Source organism: Heterocephalus glaber, unplaced genomic scaffold (genome assembly GCF_053883595.1).
Source record: "Heterocephalus glaber isolate CG9 unplaced genomic scaffold, H.glaber_assembly_v1.0 deba00001755, whole genome shotgun sequence".
NCBI lineage: Eukaryota > Metazoa > Chordata > Mammalia > Rodentia > Bathyergidae > Heterocephalus > Heterocephalus glaber.
The window spans coordinates 3,037,916-3,052,300 of NW_028258453.1; the positions used below are offsets into that span (position 1 = coordinate 3,037,916).

The following is a 14,385-nucleotide window of genomic DNA, read 5'->3' on the forward strand; positions in this document are numbered from 1 at the left end:
CATTTTCAATTTCATTGGTTGATATTGGGTTGTTCAGAATTTGTAGGTCTTCTTCATTCAACTTTGGTAATTCATATGTATCTAGGAATCTGTCCATTTCTTCTGTGTTGTCCATCTTAGTGGAGTATAGGTTTTGGAAGTAGGTATTGATGATCCTCTGGATTTCTGCTGGGTCTGTTGTCCTTTCACCCTTTTCATTCCTAATTGCATCGATTTGGGCCTTTTCTTTCTTTTTCCTGAGAAGGTTGGCTAAAGGTTTGTCAATTTTGTTGATTCTTTCGAAGAACCAACTCTTGGCTTCATTGATTTTTTGTATCATTCTCTTAGTCTCCATTGCATTGATTTCTCCTCTGATCTTTATAATTTCCTCCCTAGTATGAGCTTTGGGGTTGTCCTGCTCTTCTTTTTCTAGAAGCTTGAGGTTCAGCATCAGGTTGTTTAATTGGGCTCATTCGGTTTTCCTAATATGTGTATTCACTGCTATGAATTTCCCTTATAAGACTGATTTCATTGTGTCCCATAGAGTCCAGTATGTTGCATTTCATTGTCATTTAATTGAAGAAACTGTCTGATTTCTTCTTTAATTTCCTCTGTGACCCATTGGTTATTCAGAAGTATGTTCTTCAATTTCCATGTGTTTATGAAATTTTTTGAGTTTCTTTTGCTATGGATCTCCAATTTCATCACACTATGGTCTGATAATATACAGGGGATAACTTCAATTCCTTTCCACTTACTTAAACATGTTCTATGCATGAGTATTTGGTCTATTTTAGAGAATGACCCATGTGCAGCTAAGAAGAATGTGTATTCTGATTTTGTGGGGTGGAAGACTCTGTAAACATCTGTTAAGTTCATTTGTTCAAGAGTTCGATTGAGTTCTAGTATTTCATTACTTATTTTTTGTCTCGTTGATCTATCTATTTGTTACAATGGTGTGTTGAGTTCCCCCACTACAATTGTATTAGTGCATATATGACTTTTCATGTCCGTTAGTATTTGTTTTATATAGTTGGGTGCACTAGTGTTTGGTGCATAGATATTTATGATTGTCATCTCTTCCTCTTGGATTCCTCCCTTTACAAGGATGTAGTGTGTTTCTTCATCTCTCCTAATCAGTGTTAGTTTGAAATCTACTTGATCTGTAAAGAGGATACCTACTCCTGCTTTTTTTCGGGTTCCTGTTGCATGGACTATTGTTTTCCACCCTTTAACTTTCAGTCTATGAGTTTCCTTTTGAATTAAGTGTGTTTCTTGTATGCAGCATATTGTTGGATTTTGCTTCTTGACCCATTCTGCCAGTCTATTTCTTTTGATTGGTGAATTGAGACCATTAACATTGATGGTTATAACTGAAACTTATTGACTTGTCATTGCCATGACTTTTTCTTTTTGTTGGGTTCTCCCCCTTTCCATTGAATTTCTTGTCATGCCAGATGGGTTCATTCTGCTTTACTTCCTGGGATTGTGATCCTCAATGTCTCTGTTCCTAGGATATTGTGTAAAATTCTTTGGAGTGGTGGTTTGGTATTCACGAAGTTCCTAAGGTGCTCTTCGTCATGAAAGTGTCTTATTTCTCCATCCATTTTGAAAGATAGTTTTGCAGGGTACATCAATCTGGGTTGGAGGCCGTTTTCTTTTAGGGCTTGGAATATGTCACTCCAAGCTCTTCTTGCCTTGATGGTTTGTGTTGAGAAGTTTGCTGTGATTCTGATGGGCTTTCCTTTGTATGTGATTTGTTTCTTTTCTCTGACTGCTTGGAGAACTTTGTTCTTCTGTTGTGTTTCTGGAATCTTAACAATTATATACCTATGTGTAGATTTTTTTTGATCAAGGCTATTTGGAGTCCTATATGCCTCCCTTATCTATATTTCAAGCTCTTTTCCCCTGCTTGGGAAGTTTTCTGCCATTATTTCTGTGAAGAGAATTTTCTTGTCATCTCCACTCTCTCCTGTTTCTTCATTGACTCCAATCAGTCTTATGTTATTCTTCTTTTCATCATGTAGCAGCTGCTGGATTGATTTCTCATGTTCCCTTCTAATTTTGAAGCAATTTTTCTTTTCCTGGTCACTAATTGTAATCTTATCTTCTATATCTGAAATTCTGTCCTCACACTGGCTCATTCTTCTGTGTAGACTTTCAATGGAGTTTTTCATGTGCTGGGAATCTATTTTCATCTGTTTTATGGATTCCCTTTGTTTCTTATGTTGGGATTCCATCATGTTCCTGAGCTCCTCTCTAGATTTATTAATCATGTCTTGCACTAGGGGCACAATTTCTCCTGTTATCTGAGAAATTATTTCTGATTTCATTTTTTCCAGATCCCCTTTTGTTGCCAGTTCTGTGGGTCCAGGTGGTTGAGTATCAGAGTGTTCCATCTCATTTCCCTTTGGGGTTGCTGTAGGTGATCTGGAAATCTGGTTTTGAGACTCATTTAAGTGTTTTTTCATTTCGACTGGGACGGGGGGCTGTTAGCGCCTGCCAGTATTACTTCCTCTGATCTGGGAGAGGTGGGACAGGGGCCAGGAGCACTGGTAGGGATGGTGACCTAAAAGACCTTTCCTGTTGGCTGGGAACAGTGGGAGGGATGGTGGCCAGGAAGCCCCTTCCTTTGGGCCAGGAGCAGCGGGGCAGAAGGTGGCCCTGAAGCCCTTTCCTCTGGGGTGGGAGCAGCGGTAGGGATGGTGACCCAAAAGCCCTTTCCTGCTGGCTGGGAGCAGCGGGAGGGATGGTGGCTGGCAAGCCCCTTCCTCTGGACCAGGAGCAGTGGGATGGCGGCTCAGAAGCCCCTACCTCTGTGGCAGGAGCAGTGGGACTCAGTACCTTGGTCTGGTCATCTGGTGTCCTCTGCATCTTTATAGTGTGGAACTAGGTGGCTGCCTGTCTGCAGAGGGGTGATTCAGCATCTTGCGTGTGACTTGGGACCTCAGTAGAGCATGCACAGACCTGTCTGTCTGCAGCAGGCTGATTCGGCATGTTCCTTGTGACTCAGGACCTTGGTATTGCGATCTCTCACTTTCTTTTCTTATGAGACTGGCTAGAATTCAAAGCCAAATTCAAGCAGTAAGTTGAAGAAGAGTGAGGAGAGTAGATATCTTTGCCTTTTCCCTATTCTTGGGGGAAGTTTTGAGATAGCTGCTTGATGGTGATCTTTGTTCATTATCTTTATGAAGTTGAGGAAATTACTCTCTATTCCAATTTTTACATTTGATCTTAGCCAAAAGCCCAAGAAGCAATCTCTGTATTCCTATTTTTAAGAAAGATTTTTAGAAAGAATGAATTTTGTCTGATATTTTTTCTACATTTTTTGCGATACTAAAACAACTTTATTTTGCATAACAAGTTAATTTTTTTAAAGGCATATAGACAAAACAAAGTAAACATTTAAACAGATTTTAACTTCTGGCCTAAAATTGTTCCATTAAGTGTCAGTCTCTAAACATTTTTAGTTCAGTAATCATCATCTTCATCAGAGTCCATTATTTTTCTTCTGTTGAATTTAACTGTTGTTTTCTTTTCTGTTTGTTGGCTTACTTTTTCAAGGATTTCTATTAAACCTTGTTCTGAGACCTTGCCACTTAGCTGTCCATACTTTGCCATCTATATAAGGTAATTCTCTACTGCTTTCGTTTTTTCAGGCTTTACAAGTGCTAAGTTACTTAACCTGGCCCGGGCTGATTGATCCAGAACTTGCTCTAAGATACTGTTTCTCATTTCTGGTTCCCTGTGGTTTGCATCATTAGGATCCCCATATTTCGCCTGCAGCTCTGCCAGCCTCTGATTCCTTAGCGCCTCCACCTCCTCATCCACCACTGTGCGACCATGGTGGAGTAGCAGCAGTAGCCACTGTCCAGCCCACCTGGAACGATCTCCTTTTCTACATTTATTGATGTTACAATGTTTTCTCTTCAGTCCAGTCACATGGTAGAGTAAATTAATTGAGAGTTGCCTTAGAATAAAGACCAACTTCTATTTATTGATATTTTAATGATTTTTGTATTGATAGTCATGACAGTTATTGGAATTTAATTTTGTCTGCTTTTAATATTCTTGTGATATCAGAGTAACACTGGATTCATCAAATAAAATGGGGCATGTTCTCTCCTGTATATGTGTTGGAAAAGGTTGTAGAGTATTGGTTTTAATACTTTAAACATTTAATTGTCTGTTGGAATCATCTGTTCTGGAGATTTCTTTTTCTGGGACATTTTTAATTACAAACTCAATTTTCTTAATTTGATAGGCTGTTAAAATGATATATTTCAGGTCACTTAGTCACTTGGCAATTGTCAAGGAATTTGTCTAGTTTCCTAAGTTGAATTAACACACATGGGGATCACGTTGGGTGGAAGTCCAGGAACCCACTCATCCACTTGGGCTTTGGTGGCAGGGTGGGCTCAGCCCACAGTGTCCTCTGTAGTGATTGACTGAGGCTAAGCAGTTATTGTTGAGAAGATTTCTGCATCACTATGTTGTCCTTATCCTTGTTCTTTAGCTAGAGAGAAAACTTTTCGTAGGGCTATTTACTTATTTACTGGTTTTGTGTTTGCCTGTTTGCATTTCTGAGTTGCCTGGCTTCTTCAGCTCCAAGATTTGGCCATATCCAGCAACATAAAGCAAAGCAAAGCAAAACAAAACAAAATAATCCAGGGAGAAGTATTATGTTGACCACTGGGTGCTGAGGCCCCAACAAGTCTGTATTCTTACTTTCGTCTTTCAATCTTTTTTTTTTTTTTTTAATACATAATGCCTCTAGGTTTTAGCTGCATTTAGTGGACAGGTAGGAAAAAGTATATCCACTCTATCTTCCCAACAGCAGAAGTTGATGATATATTTTTAAATGAAAAATATTAGAGAATTTTATATATATGAGAAAAAAAATATATGTGAGAAAGAGTCTATTCTTCCCTCCAAAAATGGAAAATAAACAAATATGTATGGGAAGATAGTTATATTGTATAAAGATATAAACTTATACTGTATCAGTTAAAAATAGAAATATCTAATTATTACACAATTTTTTTTTGAGTTAGATAAGAGGTGAGGTTTTGGCACACTTTCATTTTCTACTTTGATACTTCTATGTTATCAATTTTTTTCCTATAAACTATCTTTCCTTCTGCTTTCTTTCTTCATTGTCTTTCAAATTAATTAATTATTAGTTAGACAATTTTAGAAATTTTAGGCCTTGTCTACAGAAATGTAGAAGTTAACCTTGGCAGGCGTGTCATTCTGATTGTCTTCTTCCCCTGTAGAAACATACTTTTCCATCAGCCATACAGCATCCTCTGCACAGACTTGTCTTCAGATTGAAGAGCTTCAATTTTGTCTAGTTGTCCATGATCTTCCATCAAAGCACCTAGTTTCTCAATTTCAACTATTTTCTCAGCAACCTGAAAGATCTTTCAAATGACAGAGCAATTTTGGCACCTTTCTTAGATATAAGTTTTATCAATGGGGTGAAATTGTTCCTTCATGGACAAAATACATAGTCTGTTCGAATGTTCTTTCAAGTTGAAAATTAGTACCATACTTACAAGTTCTTGAATATTATCAGGGAATGGGACCATTGATTAATAACTGGCTGGATCTGATCTTAACAGCCAGCTGTTATGTTAGACAGACACACAGGTTCCTTCTGGACTTCTAGATACATATTTTCTGATTTGTTTGTTTTTGTTAATTGGGAAGGACTCCAACCTGAATTTGCTCACTGGTCTTAGTGACAATGTTTCATATAACTCTAGATCTTCCATAGATCCCAGGAGCAGCTTGCTAACTGTGGAAAAATTTTTGCATTCAGATATATCTCAAATTGTTTGTTGAGATCTTCTTCCTTAATGTAGAAATTGCTGGATATACATTTGCAAAGCATAAAAAAAAGTAAAATTGATTGCTATGTACAGGACAGCTAAAAAGAAGAGGAACCTGCTTAATTATTTGCAATGAGGAATTAGTAATTTTTCCACAACAGGCATTTTTAAATGCTCAGATAAGACTATAATCACATCTTCAAGAGGATGTACAAAGAAATACAAGCAGAGGCAAGAAGGGACCCAATGTGTCATATTTAAAATCCAACATAGAATCTTAGTCATTGCCTGTATTTCCTAGAGTCCAAGCTATGTGTTAGTTGATGTGAGCTGGAGGAGAGGTTGACAAAGAAGTAATCAGTAATATGTCAGTTCATGAACACTTCTGGTCTCAGTTCACAAACAGAGGCTTTAGGCAAAATGTTGCTTCTGTTCACCAACTCTGCATCCAGTGATGAATGCAGCCATATTCCCTGCTCAACCACGAACATGGCCATCCTACCCAGAATCATGGAATGAATTAAGTTCATGAACCGAGGTACCAATGTATTATCATAGCACCTCCTATGGCTCTATTTTCATCTGATGATCCAGGAGGAGCTTTGATAATTATCTAAGCTTACATAATTAGATTAATACCAGGGATGATCCCATCTAACACACACACACATTTTGGAATCAAACTAGTCTCATTTATATTCTCAGTGATGGAGATATCTTCCTGAAATTTACTAGCAAGTTGGGTAGCTTGGAGTTGGCTTTATCAACTGTTACTATTTGTTCATCTGACAAGATCACCTAAAACAAGAGATCCATTGTCTTTGTTCATTTAACTTTTGCAGCAGCAAAATAGTGTCCTCAGGAGAAGCGCTCAGCTTTCTCCCTTCAGTACTTGCTATTCCTCTGGTTTTTCTCAGGAACACTGTCAGTTACACGAGCTGCCATCTTTATCTGCCCAACCTGTCCTTGATAATTGAACTGCTTCAAGTGAAGAACTGAGAGTAAGAAAGTCCACTTCTAGGAGTGCAGGCACCAACTGGAAGATCCCCAAGCTGAGCATCAATTCCCCCTGCACAGCAGTGGTGATACAGTCCTATAAATAATCTCTGTTTTTATTCAAAAAATAATCATATTTCTAGCCTGAAAAATAGCATAAAAGTAGAATCTTATCCTTTCAGGAAATATTTATTAATATGAGTTAGAAGTGGATCAAATTAATTTTGTATACCTAGAAAAATAACACAAACTGTCCTCTTTAAACCACTCAAATATCATGTGACATTCCTGTTTTTTTCATATTACATCAGAGTTCTATTTCTAGTTTGATTATTATAGTTTTGGTGTACTGTTTAATTCAAAAGAGTTTTAAAGGAGTTTTATATCTACAGTTAACTATGATCAATTTTTTTTTGTAAAAACTTTCCTATCCTTTGGGATTGAATTGGTCATTATCTTGTAGACTTACCTTGGGTGACTTTCTTCCTACTCTGTGTTTTGAAATAAAATGAAAAAATAATGCACTGTGACATCTTCAAATATTGCAGACAATCTTTCATGCTGATGGCCTTCATTTCTCTGGTAATTTTTAACAATTTTCTTTATTCTCTTTCTTATTCTGTTCAGGTTGACTGCTTTTTGTTGTGTTAATTTTGGTGTTATTTTTGCTGTTATTATAGGTCTTGTTGATCTTATAGAACATGATCTTTGTCAATGATCTGTGTCATTTTTATTGAAAACCTTGACAGGAATCCATTATAATTTAATCATTCCATCTATTACTACACTCCCTTCCTCAGGTTATGTTATTTTAATTAAACTTAAAATATTTTCCCATAGTATTTGACTTCTTAAGCAACCATATTTTGGACTGTTTGTCAGTTTTACTAACTCATAGTTCTGTATTTTCTTTGTATGTGATTTCCTTCCCTCAAATTTTCCTTGGGCTGATAATGTCATTTTCTGAAATTGTAGCTTATTTGCATTTCAGAAAATAAGATTTTAGTGAACATTCTCCACAGTGGAAAAATAGTTTCATATTTTTGTTTAAAAAGTATTCACTCTTTCTGGGAAATCTGAGTTTGATAAAAGAAGCAGGAGTAGAAATGGTGTGTGGAGGCTACTGTGTCCAGTTCCTCCCTGCTTTGTAATGCGGGAGATTGTGGTGCACAGTTTTGACTTGTCATTGTCACATGGCTACAGGTGACCAGACATAAAAGACATGATTAGAAAATACTCCAAATGTTTAAATTAAAAAATCATTACCGTAAAAGACACATTGCCATCAATCCCCTTCAGGATACTCCTCCTAACTTCGAACACACTTACCTCATTATTCTTGGCACTTTCTGAAGCAGTTCTGAAGTCCTCTTTCATGAGTGTCTTTATGAGATGTGATTAAAAAATAGTGAATGCTAGTGCCAAGGGCCATCCAACCAAAAGATAGGTTCATAACACATTACAGTGTGTTCTCATCTACCTTATTTATCAGATCTTTTACTATGCAAGTTCTGGCTCTTCCTCAAAGTCTAAGTGCCCATAAAAGCTCAATGTATTGAATCAAGTCAGGACACAGAGACAGTCATGATAGCACAACTAAAGATACAAATGAGGACTTCAGAACTGCATTAGTCAGTGGCAAGAATAATGCAATAAGTGTATTCAAAGTGAGGGGAAGTAGTTTGTGGGGCCTTAATGGCATTGTGTTTAACTGTAATAAATTTTTGAAAATTTAAATGTTCACTGTATTTTTCAATCACACCTTGTTTATATGCCTGGTGATGAAATGGAACCTGTGATAGTACAAGATGATATCAGACAGTACAGTCAGAAATTGTGTTGAAGTTGACACTATTCCACTTGGCACAGCTCAGCAAGAGTTTCAGGTAGCAAGGTTAGGAGCCCCCACCTTGGGCATCTTGCACTCTGGCAGCACTTCACCCTGAGAGGACAGAACGCTTGCAGTCGCCTTCCAAGTGTCTGCAGCAAAGAGGCTGAGACCACCAGAGCAACCCTGGCTCTGCGTCTTTCCCACTCAGAAGCACCTGTCCTTGTTGCAGTGTATCTCTGGCGTGATTGCAGTCACCCTAAATGTGACTGTAAAATCACTGTTACATGACTGCTGGTGGGGCAGCACAGTGGTCATTTTCACCATGCTTCATGCTCAGCCATCTGCAAGACTGTTTCAAATGAATGTTTCTGTGAATAGTGTCAAAGTATAATTTTAAAAAATGCAAAATCATGGCAAATATGAAATGAATGTGTTGCAGATTTGACTCACTAATGAGTGATGAAACTAGGAAGATTCTGTGACTTCAATGAGCATTTAAGAAGCAAGAGTTTTATAAGCAGTTTAACAAAATGTAAAGAGACCATTGCTGAGTTTACTGTCCAATGCCCAGTGGATCACACATCTTTGAGGCAATCTGTTCCATTGAAATGAAGCTATAGTGTCACTACTGGACATGCTTGTCACTTTTAAATTATTACTTCTTTTTAAATTCACAAGTAAAAGTTGTATATATTTATGGTGTACAACATGATGTTTTGAAATGTGCATGCATTGTGGAATAGCAAAATAAATCTAAGCATACTTCTCACCCCTTTCTTGTGGTGAGAACAAAATAGCAGCAATGTTTAAGTATGCCTTAGATTGTTTTTCATAATAGCCACCATGTTGTAGAATAGATCTTCTGAATCTGGTCCTCCTGCCAAAATGAAACTTTGTGTTTTTTGTGACTTGTAATTACACTTAATGCAATAAACTAGGGATATCTACTCTTGAGTGGCCTTTGACGCTATATGACACTGAAAGGATGTGTTGTCAACATTATTATTTTCCAGTCTCAGATCACTTTTTTTCTGACCGTGGATAGCCTCCTAAAACAGCCAGCTATATAACTTATGTGATTGAGGCTTTAAAGAGAAAATCTTACCATTTATACTAGAAAACTAATGGGAAGTAAGAGCATGTTTTCTTTGAAAGTCTGAAAAGTTATTTCAACTCACTTAGGAAGAAACACTCATTTCCATTTTTTACTATGTGGAAAATAACATGTCTTTGAGTAAGTTAGGACCCCAGCAGAAATAGTAAATCAATTTCCATTGTAGGAAAAAAAAAGAATGGAGAGTTCTGATACCGAGATGATCTAATGCTGTAGAGACATCTGAAGAAGAGCCAGATAAGAAAACATGTCAGCATGCCAGTTTTAGCTGTCTTTAGAGCATTTCTCAAATTTTACCCGGTGATGAGGAGGAAGCTTCATAAAACAGCCCTGGGATCCTGGCATAGTGGCCCCTGACTTTATTCTCAATATACTTGGTGACTGAGGTAGGAGGATTGCAAGTTCCAGCAGAGCCTGGGCAATTTAGCAATGTAGTGAGGTCCTACCTCAAAATAGAAAATAAGAAGAGCTGGTGAGGTAGGCTCAGTGCAAAAGCCCTGGGTTTGACTCACAACAGTGAAATGCCAAACCAAACCAAACCAAACAAAAGAGGAAAAACCCAGCTCTGGGCCTCCGCCCAGTAGTGGTTCTCAAATGTGTCCTCCAGACTATGGAGATCAGTCTCATCTGGGAATTTCTTAGAAGTGCAAATCCTCAGGCCCCACGTTATATGAAGAACTCTGGGGTTGGGGCTGGTCAATACCCTCAGAAGGCCCCGAAATGTTCTATGGTGCATTCCAGTTTTAGATCCCTTCCTCCTGCGTAAGCCAGGAGTCACAGCAGTCTGGGAACAGTTGAGGATAAAGCGGAAATGTGGATAACAACTCACATATGGTGATGCCAGGCTACGTGGTAAGCACTTTACAAGGTTCACATCAGTGAACCCTCAGAACAGAGCTCTTAGGGACATGTTTTAATACTTGTAACTGACTGACAAGTGCAGTGGTCTTGGAGGGGTTGAGACATCTGCACAGACTTTTTATTAGGAAGCAGCTGAGCCAGTGTCACATCTGAGCCCATCATCTTCCTCACCTTCTGGGTACAGAATGACTTTCTTGCTGTTTTTAACATTTGCTTCAATTAATGTTGCATTTAATAAACAATTATTTAAAAAAGTTTTCTAACTGGCTTAATGTCCCTGTCCATGACAATACTGTTTTTGACACATTTTGTGAGAATGCAGGACCTCTATACCATCTGCCATGTTCAGTTCCTTAACTTGCTCCCCTTAATATTTTGTCTTTCAGTCTATATCTGTCACCTACTCCTATCGTCCTCCTCTCAGACTTAGCCTTACCGGTAACTGAACCCTGCCCACAGCCACAGCTCCAACTGTACTCTAGTCCAGCTGACTCCTTCCTTCTACCTGAACAGCTCCAGATATGTGACTGCAGAGGAGCCTGTAGTCTTATGACCCCACTGACTTTCCCTGTCACATGCAGTCCTTCCTAACCCAGTGGAGAGCCCAGATTTCATTATATTAATCCCCTTTCTCCATATATCTCAGCTGCCTAATCCCTCTCTCCCTCCCTGATATTAATCTGGTTAAATGAATATACCCAATACCTATACCCACTGCTGAGTCTGGTGACAGAACATGGCTGTGCTGCCTGGTCTCATGTGGGATCATGACCTCTATCCCCAGGGCTGCCTAACAAACATTTCATTGCCCTGGTTCAATACTTACCAGAGCTGTCTGGCCATTGATATCCCTGAAAGTTTCACACATGCTCAACCTGTGTCCCGCTCCCAGTGACCGTGATTTCTTTGGTCTGTGCTGCTGTCTGGGCAAGAAAGTTTAACAGACACCCATGGTAGTCCATTTACCTGTCCACTTTCCTCCACTATGTTTTCACATCTTCTCTTTCTTCAAACTTCCAACTCCTCTTTAGTCATCTTCCCTCTAGGCTTACTTCAGTGTTCACTGAGATAACAGAAACCAACAGAAGAGAACTAACTCTGTTCTCCATCTGTGGCTCTTACAAATCTATGCTTATCTGCACCCACTCATTTTGCCTTTCTCAGTAATATGATGGGGGCACTGTCTACCTCTTTGTCAAGGTCAGTCCTTCTCTTGAGCAGTGAATTCCACCCAAGGGCATCACTTCCACAGTATGCACACTCTTTCCAAATCCATTGCTCTTATTTTTTAAAAATATCATTTCCATCAACAAATACACTATCGTGTTGTGATTTCAGCCTAAAATGTCACCCCAAAAGTGTTCCATTCAGAGGGTGAGTCTGGTAGGATCGGGTAGGTCACAGAGGGCATGACCTGGAAGTGTAGAACTCTCTACCAGGCTCCAACTTTCTCAGTTTCCTGATGGCCATGGTTGGACAGCTCTCCTCTGCCAGGCCCTTCTGCCATGCTGTTTCTGCTTTGGAGCAAGCTGAGTATGCACTGAGACCATGAGCCAAAATAAGCCTCTCCTTTAAGTTGTGGGTATTGAGTATTTTGTCCCAGTGATAGGAAGATGACTAATAACCATGTTTTATTTGCACAGAGAGCTTCTGATTATGAAGGTTAAACTTATGACTGATTAACTTTACTTATTCAATAGGAACTGTACTTCATATTTTGGGTTTTGAACTCTTCCCGGGCTAGGGACAGGCAGTATGATCCTCTCTCACAGTGCTGGGCAGTGGCAGCAAGCTACAGCTCCCAGACAACCATGCATCACTACAATGTGCTTTCATTTTAAGCTGGCATGTCCAACAGTTTAGCTGTATTTAGTACATGTTCATCTTAGGATATTTTTACAGATGAGGAATTTATTGGAAAGTAACCCCATCATGAGTCAAGGGGCATCTCTATAAATAGTTGTGCCCCTGTACTAGAAATAAAGACTAGGAAGTTACTGTCTTGTTCGCTGTACTTAGAACAGAGCTTTGCAAATAGTCAACATAAGAGAAATATTTGTTAATTAAACAAACTTGTATTACTATTTTTTGGACTGGTTATTTGCTATTTGTCCCTAAATCCCTCTGTGGCCTTCTTTGCTCTGGTCTGATCCAAATAAAGTTGATTTTCAAAGGTCACTTTGTGTACATTTCCTTCTCTGCTGGCTTCTTTCTGGGCTCAGCCAACCCTCAGAAGGAAATCTGGGGACCAGAGGGGATGGCAGGCCATGTCCTTCCAGCTGCATCTGCAGAAGCTGTGTTTTTCTGATCTGCCTCTCTCTTCCTCCCCAGCCACCCTTTTCATGGGGCTCTGGGAAGGTGACTTATCCCCTTAACTTCAGTCTTGAAAATGACCATGGCTCCCACTCTTACTTGTCTCCAGGGGTGTTGGCAGCCATTGTTAGCTTTTTCCCTGCTGCTCATGCTTCTAGCATTGGCCCCTTCATTTAAATCCACTCGTACGTGTACCTAATCTCTAAAATGAATATAAACATCTGATACTGCAAATCTGTACTAGTAAAAATAATAAATAAATAAGTCCCTTTTCATGAACACTTTGGAGAGAATTGCCTCCATCAAAATTTAGGGTCAAGTTTCTCTAAATAATCAAATAAACTTCACTCTAAAAATATCATCTTTTCCTTTCCCTTCTTTCTGTTTCACATTATCTGTTATATATTTTGATCTTTTGTTACACTTTCAGTTTCTCACACCAGAGAAACTATTTGGTATTTACACATGTGTGTTCTATTTATTTCACTTAAGAGTATCACCTCAATGTGCAACCATTTAGCTATAAATGTCTGCAGTTTCTCATTCTTTATGACTGAGTAGTACTCCATTTTATATTAAAAAAATCCCACATCTTCTTTATCCATCTCCAGTTGATGGGCAATGGGCTGTTTCCAAGTTTTAGCTATTACAAACTGTGCCGCTAAAAAAAAAAAAAAAAAAAAAAAGGAAGTTAAATCTATGTGAATAGGGAAGGGCAGAGGGGGTGAAGGGCACACAGGTAATGGGGAGAAAAATAAGAAACAAGATACATCATGTACAGGTACAAACACCCAATGATAAATGTAAACCAATTGTATACCTAAAATGTGTCAATAAAAGAACTAAAAAAATTAAATAAAATAAACATGGGTGCACATATATCACTGTGGCATGATTCTTTTTATTCTTTTGGGAAGGAAACTCAGCAGGGGAATAGCTGGGTCAAAAGGGATCTCGAATCCTAGTGTTTTTAGGTATCTCCATATTGATTTCCACAGAAAGAAAGTCTGTGTAAATAAGGAGGGTGGAGGGGTTGAAGGGAGGGGAGGGGAATGGGGAAAAAAAACCCCTAAGATATATCATGTAAAGTTACTAATTCCAATGATGAATGTCATTATACTGTATTCCTAAAATGTAACAAGAAACTTAATCAATAAAATAATATAATTGCCAACCTGGATAAATCTTGAGGAAATTATTCTAAGTGAAAATTTAAAATACAAGCTTCACACAATTCAGCAATCTCACTTTGGAGTACATCTCCAAAGGAATTGAAATCAAGATCTTGAAAAGGCATTTGCAAATGCAACCCCACCCCCCATATTCATTGCACCACTATTCATAGAAGACATAGAAGCAAACTTAATGTCCAATGATAGATAAATGGATAAACAAAGTGTGGTATGTGGATGTCCATGGCATACTATACGGTTTTCAAAAGAAGGGAATCCTGACAT

General features: G+C 38.5%; 1 pseudogene; it reads right to left on the reverse strand.

Annotated features, from left to right (window-relative positions):
• Positions 1-3,325: 3,325 nt before the first annotated feature.
• LOC101708415 (uncharacterized) lies at positions 3,326-13,053 on the reverse strand (annotated as a pseudogene).
• Between the last annotated feature and the right edge of the window lie 1,332 nt (positions 13,054-14,385).